Raw genomic sequence first — 9015 nt, 5'->3', positions numbered from 1 at the left:
TCTCTCTCTCTCTCTCTCTCTCTCTCTCTCTCTCTCTCTCTCTCTCTCTCTCTCTCACGCACGCACGCACGCACGCACGCACGCGAGGTGTGTGTTTCTAGTCTATAGTGCAAGGTGCTGAAAAATTCTTCCACAAGTTTTGCAAAACTTCTTCCACATTTTCGGTCTGCTTGATAGGGGAAAAAAACTGCTATAGAAAAGAAATTCAGGGGAAACTATTCTGCAGAAATTCCGAGGGGATAAATTCAGGATTCTTGAATGTACGTTACTTATAATGTGGCCAAGGAATCTGTGCAGGTGTCCTGTCTTTCATTTCTCTGGTGTCCTTAACTTTGCACACTTCAGGTAAAACCCAGTGGAAGACATTACAGAGTAATTCCTCCCTCAGGGCCTTTTCAGCTCAGGTGCAAGTAAAAGTACAGGAGGAACCCTTTATGTTCAGGGATAGGTTCCAAGCTCCCCAGTGGATGCCCGAAACTACAGATAATAGCAAGCACTATATACTGTACATACAATTTTTCACAATTTCAAAGATAGAAGATTCATTCTTACCATGCACCCTTAGCAACCTCAGCATACGATTTATTTTTCTTTCCCTATTAAATTCATAACTTCCAATAGCCTGAAATGCCTGATCCTGTCTAATCTTGGAAGCTTAGACCTGGATGTAATCTGGATGGGTGACTTAACGTTGTAAACTGCCCAGAGAGCTTTGGCTACAGGCTGAATAGAAATGTCATTAATAATAGTACTCCTGCAAAGCTCAAGGAACCAAGATTTAGGGTGGATGCCAGGAAGTACTTCCTGATGGTTAGGACCCCGAGGGTATGGAATGGGCTTCCACGGGAGGTGGTTGAGGCCCCATTGGTTCAAGGATAGGATGGACAAGCACATAGTAGGCATGTCATGAATGGAGCCGACTGGAGCCGGGGGTCAGACTAGATGGCACGGGAGACCCCTCCTGACTCGCTCTGTTTCTATGTTTCTGATTGAGAATTTTCACTTAAAGGAAGCAGATTATGATTTCTCTTTTGGACCGAAGTTACCCGCAGTTAAGTGAGAATGTGGTAACTGAACCAGCAGATATGGGGGTCCTGTCGTAGTAAGTGTATGAGTCTACCATAAGGTTATGCTTATGTGTCACAGCAGCTTAGACAGTGTACATTAGTGTAGATAGGAATAGGAAGGACAGCTAAGATTGGTTCTGTGGGCCTAATTTGAACAACTCCAACATGTTGGACGTAATTATTGGGTAGCAGAGTCAACTGATCGTTCAAAAGAGAGAAGCTTAGAGGGAAAGATTGTGGTGGATGTCCCATTTTTAGACAAGTTGCCAAGCACAGGAAAGAGAGCCACAATGCTTGAGGAGAAGCTAAGGATATTTCAACTTTCTTCAGAATAAACAAAGAGGTCAGAAGTGAGTCTGTTTTAGACTGAGGGACTTTGAAGGGTCTTGGTAATACAAAATTCACCAAGTATGGAAATAAGCATAAAAAATGGGTTGTAAAACAGAGGTTCTCTCCAGATAACCTGTTCTGCTTTCATTGCAGATTTCTGGACTCTTTTTCAACCCATTAGGAAGTGGCTTTGAAATAAAATGCATCCTTCACTGGTGAATATAGTAAGCTATTTCCATTATTTTCCAGGCAATGAATTAGGCATGAAATATGCATTCTATCCTTTTCAAACCATTCTCTCTCTGTGTAGAAGTCAGTGTGTCTCAACATCAAGGCCCCCACGTCTCCTTGTACATGTCAAATTTTAGTAGACAGGAAATGGGCATCTGCCATAAATTTAAACAGGTGGTTTGAAAGGAAATCACTATTAAATTTTATTTCCCTATGCAGAAAGTGTGAGCAGCCTTAGAGACACCATAGCAGTTGAGAAATGTATAACAGAAATTAAATATATGTAGACATACAGAAAGAGATAAACAGTACCCTTAGCTACTTTACAGTGAATAGGTATCCTACCCAAATAAATTTAAAATAAATTATAAATTGCCCTGAAAATGCAGCAGAGAAGAAGAAATGTCTTTAATGATTATAGACAGAACACTTAGAAAAAACTGGGAAATTGGAAGAGACATTTGCACTCTGCACTGGCTCTACCTCTTTCCTGGGGCTAAATGCAACAGCCCCCACCCCAAACATGCATTATGAAGAATGCAAAGGGGGGGGCAGCATACCCACACAGGTGCTGCTGGTGGTGCCACTGGCAGTGGGGATGCCAAAGCACAAATCCCGTAAGAAAAAAGAAAATAACTGCTGTCATCCTTGACAACGGTGTTTTCTACCTGTGAGAGATGGGTAGAGATTTATGCCCCCACTGGAGTGATTGGGTGCAATTGGTTTCCTTAGTTTCTCTGCCCACAGACAGAATGAGAACACCAGGAGGCCATTTCTACATAGCTCTGGTTGTATCGATGGAATTCTGCTTGCAGTCCAAGTGGAAGTTGTCCCATGTAGATGGGATATGTGTTAGGTGTTGAAATACTAGCATGCCGCCCAGAGAACCTTCAGATTATGGGGCAGCATAGAAATGAAATTCAATCAATCAATCCATGGAATGCAGGATCCTATAGATACCCTTTGAACAAGCTTGCACATTAATTGGTTGGGCCATGTATATGCAGACTCTACTGCCTACTCAGCATACTCATGCACACATACACCTCCATTTGCAAGCTCCCCCCAGTCCTAACACCTCCATACATCCATCTCCTCAGTGCCACACCAGGTTTCTGAGAGCTCCTGGGCAAGGTCTGGCAGTAAGTCTCCAGTCTCACTTCCATAGTCTTCTGCTGCTGTTCCTCCTCACTCTATTTCTCATCATTGCTACCATGTGCCACCATGCTGACTTTTCTCCTATAAAGTTTTCTGCTGAGAGGTAAAAGCATGAAGAAGGGTTGGGAAAGCCCAAGAAGATTACAAGAAGAATTTGCCCTTCTGCCCTGATAAAATTCTTTGAATGAGGCAGAGTGAAGGAAGGACAGAAACCTCACCTGAAAAGCACTTGTGGAGTCAAGTATGTAGAGTTGGAAGGAAGCCTGAATCTCCTTGCAGTCTGAAGGTCATTCAGACCTACCATAGCTGAGCTTCTTTAGATGAAGCTTTCAACCCACCCTTTACCAAGGCTTCTGCTTCCAGATTCTTTGCAGGATTAAGATTAGCTCCTTTACATGTTCCCTGTCTCCTCAGAATCTTTCTTTCTCTATCTTTCAATGTGTTCCATTTTTTATTTCTTTTATTTATGTCATTACACCACCACAAGGTGAGCAGCAGTATAGCAGAATTGCAAAAATACATGCACTTCTCTTTCGGGTTCATTCCACCCTTTTCAGGTAATACCACACTTTCTAAGCTGCAAGAATGGTTAGAAAGCACAAGAGATAACAAAGTACCTGAAAACTACTGTGAGTGAAGAATCAGGAAAGCATAATAAATGCCTCAATCAGAGAGGAAGTTAAGATTGTCAGCCTTTCCTGGCTGGGTCCTTAGACCAGAAATAAATATGCTGAACAGCTACTGATGAAGATATATTTCTGTGAGTTAAGAAGAGAAAATGAAATCTAAAATGTATGCACTAATATCCAACCACATCCTCAAAATCTCCCCCAAAGGCCGAAAAAAAGTCTACTTGCATAGCTATACATCAAGTTAGTATGTTGAATCACCTTTGCTAAGCTGGAAAGGCAAGGTCTTCAGCCAGATGGGTGACCATACATGGAAAGAGAAGCAGAGGGTTGGACTTGATGGAAGGCCCTTCCAACTCTACTTCTATTCTATTCAGGAACAGGCACCAAAATGGTGACTGTACATGAAAAACCTGGACTATGGGATTTTCTGGAGGGAGCCACACTAGATATTTGTACCAGCACTGCAATTGTGTGTCCTACAAAGCTCACCAAAGACTGACCACCTAGTGCAATCTCTGCCATTAGATCCCAGATTCCTTCAGAACTGTCCTATCATCATCTTTTTATTTGTTGCATTTATTTTGAGGTGCCTATTCAAGTGTGTGTGCCAAACTTGTGGTATTATTCTAGCAAGAGAAGGAGTGGCTTCTGTGGCCAGGGCAGGGAGCAAAAGGAAGTGATCTCTCTGAATGCAGTGGAACAGCAGCAATGCTGAGAAGGAGATCAGCCCAGTCATGCTTTCATTGCTTCCCCACCTTCCTCGCTGTTTCCCCTCCACACACACACACACAGTTTCTCTCTCACACACTCTGTCTCTTTGACTTGGTCACCGAACGCAAACCTGCTTCCTTCTCCCTGCCCTGGAATAGCTGCAGGTCTACGCAGAAGTAGCTCTAATAATGGCTTGCTGAGAAGTAAATCATGTTGTCTTCCATGTCTTAGATACGTGCTTGCTCAAAAGTAAATCACACTGGAATGTGTGTGGAAGATGATTTAAACACCCACACACCGGGGCTAGGAATCGGAAGAAGTGATGCGAACATGGGTGGATCAGTCACACATCTGCTGATATAAAATGTCTTTTGACCCTCGTTTATACTCAAAGGGGCATCTTTTATATTCTCCAGGTCAGTTTTGGATGATAGCTCTGTGGTTCAACTTGTCAAGCTGCGTTTCACTTCTGGTTGCCCTGGAAGGCCTTCTGACCTAGATGGGAAGTGGTTTCTGTCTTTCCCTGTTGAAGTGTCATTAATCTGACCATGTGCAGTTGCTTGCTAAGTGGCTATGCAGGCAATGGAATTCTTTGGCCTTTGACAATTTGACTCCTTCACTCTTTAAATCCACACTAAGAGAGGCAGGTGACACGCAGCTCACCCAGGCGGATGGCTCACAGCCCTCAGCAGAGCACAGAGGCACATGGCTTTTTATGCACCTAACTGACCCACCCAAGCAATGTTTGCTGGACTGCATGAGCACAGCCTGCAGACGGAGAGGATCCTGTGCTTTTCTTTCACCTTGACAGAAGGACGATTGTAGTTAGCAGTGCTGGCTCCAGTTTTTGGGGGGTCCCTTGGAGAAGATGACCTCAGTGGGTCCACCACCAGCTCATCTCTGCCCCTGCTTCCCATTGCCTTTTCCTCTCCTTGTGGGTCTAATCCTCACAACTGCTACAACTCCTCACTCTTGCCATACTTGCATGTTTGGAAGAGGCAGGTGGACAGACTCTGAGAGCGAGCGGAAAGGGCAACAGGTCCAGCAGGCTGCAGGGGACAGCAGGGGCCCTCCTGTAGGAGTGTGAGCCTTAGCAGATGCCCAACAATGCCAAGATCATGTACCTGAAAAATGTACCCAGTTGCAGTTACGCACCTCCCTGTATCATAGGATAATACAGAGATAGTCATTTGGGAAAGCTTGGGGCAAACTAGATATTGCAAATGTAGGACATACCCAGTTGGCCAGCTTTTGGCAGAAGCCAGCAAGTCACATCCCAAGCATAAACACAATAGAGAACCTACAGCCCAGTCACACAACCACAGAGAATTGCCAATGGCTGGAGACTGAGCAAGCTCCCGCCCAAAAGCCTCCACCTCAGCCCTCAGGTAGACGCACCTCCCAGGTGTGCATGGAGAGCACATGGATTCAAATGTACTAACCAGGAATCCCAGAGGGAATTTCAACCCAGTAAGTAACAGTCCCTGCTGCTCGGTCATACAGGGTATAAAAGGAGGCTCCGTCATGCTCCTGGAGTCGATCGCCATTTTTGCTGTGGTCAAATTTATTCTCAAGAATAAAGATACTTCTTCAACCTGTTGCCCTTACAGTGCTTAATCGGGCTGAGTGTGCCAAGGTCCAGACCCTTGAGTCCTACACAAGGAGGTGTGGCTGTTGCCACAGAGCTGCAAATCCATGTTTCCCTGATAACATGTAGGGAAAGCAAACATATTATACACTGCCCTTGTGCTCACTTGGTCTGCCTCCCACAGGTGCCAGCCATTGAAATGCAGTAGGGTAAGGCAACCCTGCATGATGCATCTTCTTTACTAGAATGCACTTTTTCTAACAGGAAGACACAGGGAGCAGATGCATAGCTGTTGGTGCACATCTGGGTGGTGGTCAGAAATTCCTTATAATGCGTGATTTGGGCCTCAGATCCACCCCAAAGGCCCCTCCATGCAGCACGGAATGCTGTTGTGATAGTTCAGCAAAAAGCATTTACCATCATTGGGTGCATGCTAATAAACACTAATACAACAGCAGGAGGAGGAGCTGGAAAGGTGATGTGCACAGGAAAATTGCCCTTTAAAAAAAGTGTGTGTAGGGTGGGGGAATCTGAGCTATTATGCACATGCTAGCACAAAGGAGTGGCAATTCAAAAAATAAAAATTATTCTCATCTCTTTTCAGAAAGTCAAAGCAACCTCCCCTCTCTCCCATGCTGGTTTTTGCAGAAGTGCTACTGAAAGCAAAGTAATTTATTTCAGAAAAGTCATGTACAGCAGTGTGTTTTCAGCTTGTTTCTCACCCAGCATTTGAAACAATGTGAGAGGTTTGTGTTATTCACAGACCCACAGTTCCAAGCCTCTGCATTAGCAAATATTGTTCTTGTTTTGTAGAGCTTGGTAAAATGCTTCTGGATAGCAATGTCATTTCCCTAGCAGCCCACCGCCCTGCTGAAATTACTCCCCGAAGAACAGTACTGCAAGTTTAGCACACACTGAAATATATACCACTGGAAAAAAATGTAACAGATAAAAATATACTGTAATAGCTGAAGAAATCCAGGCTTGAATAGTGTAAGGAAGCTGTTTGGGGCATGAAAACCAGGGGGCCCAAAAGAAACCAGAATCATTTTCTGGTGGGCAAGCTTGTTGTAGTAAAAGCTTCCACTGCTAGATGCCTTCCGCATCACTCTGCTGACTGGCATCATCAAGTGAATTCATGGTGAAACGTTTGCATCTTCTTTTTATTCCCCCAAATGGAAAAAGTCCTCAAAGGAAAACATTTTGCAAACGTGGAAGAGGTGCAGAAAAAAACAACAATGGCAGAGGCATTAAAAAGCATCGCTTTGCAAGAGTTTCAGGACTGCTTCGAAAAGTGGAAAACACATTTAGACGGGTGCATTGCATCAAATGGAAAGAACCTTGAAGGAGATTCAATTTGTAACACCTAAAATAAATACACATTTTTAAATAAAAAATTCCAGTTTCTTTTGGGTCCCCCCTCATATCCTATAACATGCCAGGGAGTCAGAACTGGAGGAAAAACTTTTTGGATAGATTTATAGGTGGCACATTGGAAGGGCCTGTTTCCATGGGGTACACATTCATTTCTATGATCAAACAGATGCTGCAGAGTTTTGAAGCACTGCACAACACTTGCACAAGATGAAAGCAGAGTGAACACACAGACATACACATTGCAGATTATCATGCCTCTGTTAGATCTCCTTTAATTGTTCCTCTCTGCAAAAGAAATCTAACAGAAGGAGCCTAATTAAAATTTGGGTTGTGTCAAGGCAAAGCTGCTGTGCTGCAAAGAATTGGTCCCAAATGAAGCAAATGCAAATGCAAAAGAATGTTCCCCAACAGATGACCATGAGTGTCATATGAATTATGAATTACGACAGCGGGTTAACCATAATGGATTGAACAAATAAAGATTCCTCTGTCGATCTAGTTTCATCTGCACCACCATTAACCTCATGTCACTTGGAAGCAATTCCATGCTTAGGGCTATACTGGGATCAGAGAAATATCCTCCGCAGACTATTTTTGTCCTTGTTGACTAGGTGAATTTCTGGCATAAGTGGCAACTTTTAATTTGACCAGAGTCTGTATATTCTTGCCTGGATCTCCAGGTTGCTGAATGCAGATGGCCATTAAGCCAGTGAAAATGTCTTAGAGTGGGCTCCTAGCAACTTTGTAAGCTAGTCAATGGTGGGTGACCATTGACCTAGTTCTGAGATGACCCAGAAGTTACTACAGAAGGTGTCCTTCCCCTGCCATGAGGGCATCAGGACATGTGGGAGGCTCCTTTCCACAAAAGTATCACCTCAATGACCAGAAGGCTGTGAGAGGAATTTTACCACCTTTTCGAACTTGAATATAGATGCTTGCTTAAGAAGTGGAAGCATCACAAAGTGCATGTGCCCATGTAGTAGGCAACTGCTTGGCTAGTTTTCGTGCATGTCTGTACCTACTATCTGCATAGAATTACTTACATGAAAAATAATTTGAAATAGCATAAAATATATTAGAAGACAATAAACAAACCCAGCCAAGAATAAAAGAAAGGTCCCTTGATCATGGCAGGGCCCTGGAAGACCAAGGAAATCTTTAAAGGCCTCCACAAAGAGGACTGCCTTAATCTGGCACTGAGAAGATGGCAAATTCAGCACCAGGCACAAGGGAAGCTGCAGCAGGAAGTTGTTCCAATAATGGGGGGGCCATAACAGAACCCCCCCCCCCCACTCGCTGAACCTCTCGAGACTCCAGGTAGCCCCAGAGGGTGGGTGTAGTGTCCAGGTAGATTGGGGTTGGGAGAGGCGCTTCAACAAGTATTGTGGTCCCAGGCCATGTAGGGCATGGTAAGTTAGGACCAGAAGCTTGAATTGGGGCCAGAAGCATAAAGGCAGCCAATGCAGGCAGGTCTTTTATATTCAGACCTCCAGGTCCCAGTTATTAATCTGGTTGCCACATTCTGCATCAGCTGCAGTTTCTGAACCATCTTCAGGGACATTCCCAGATAGACTGCATTGCATTAGTCTAATCTAGAGATCACTGAAGCCAGGCTATCCTGTCCAGGCAGGGGAGCAGCTGGGTCACCAGCTGAAGCTGACAGAAAGTACAGTGAGCCACCAAAGCCGTTTGAACCTCAAGTGACAAAGTTGGATCATGGAGCACCCCCAGGCTACGAACCTGCCCCTTCAGGGGGAGTGCAACCCCATCCAGAACAGGTTGAATATTCCCCATTTAGTCAAAAGAATCACCCACCAACAGCCTCTCTGGATTGAGTTTCCGTTTGTTAGCCCACATCCAGTCCATTACTGTAGCCAGACTCTGGTTTAGCTCATCCACAGTCTCACCTGCTGTCGGTGAA

The sequence above is a fragment of the Varanus komodoensis genome, unplaced genomic scaffold, assembly GCF_004798865.1.
Source record: "Varanus komodoensis strain SLA01 unplaced genomic scaffold, ASM479886v1 scaffold43, whole genome shotgun sequence".
Lineage (NCBI taxonomy): Eukaryota > Metazoa > Chordata > Lepidosauria > Squamata > Varanidae > Varanus > Varanus komodoensis.
Note: the sequence above shows the minus strand (reverse complement) of the source record.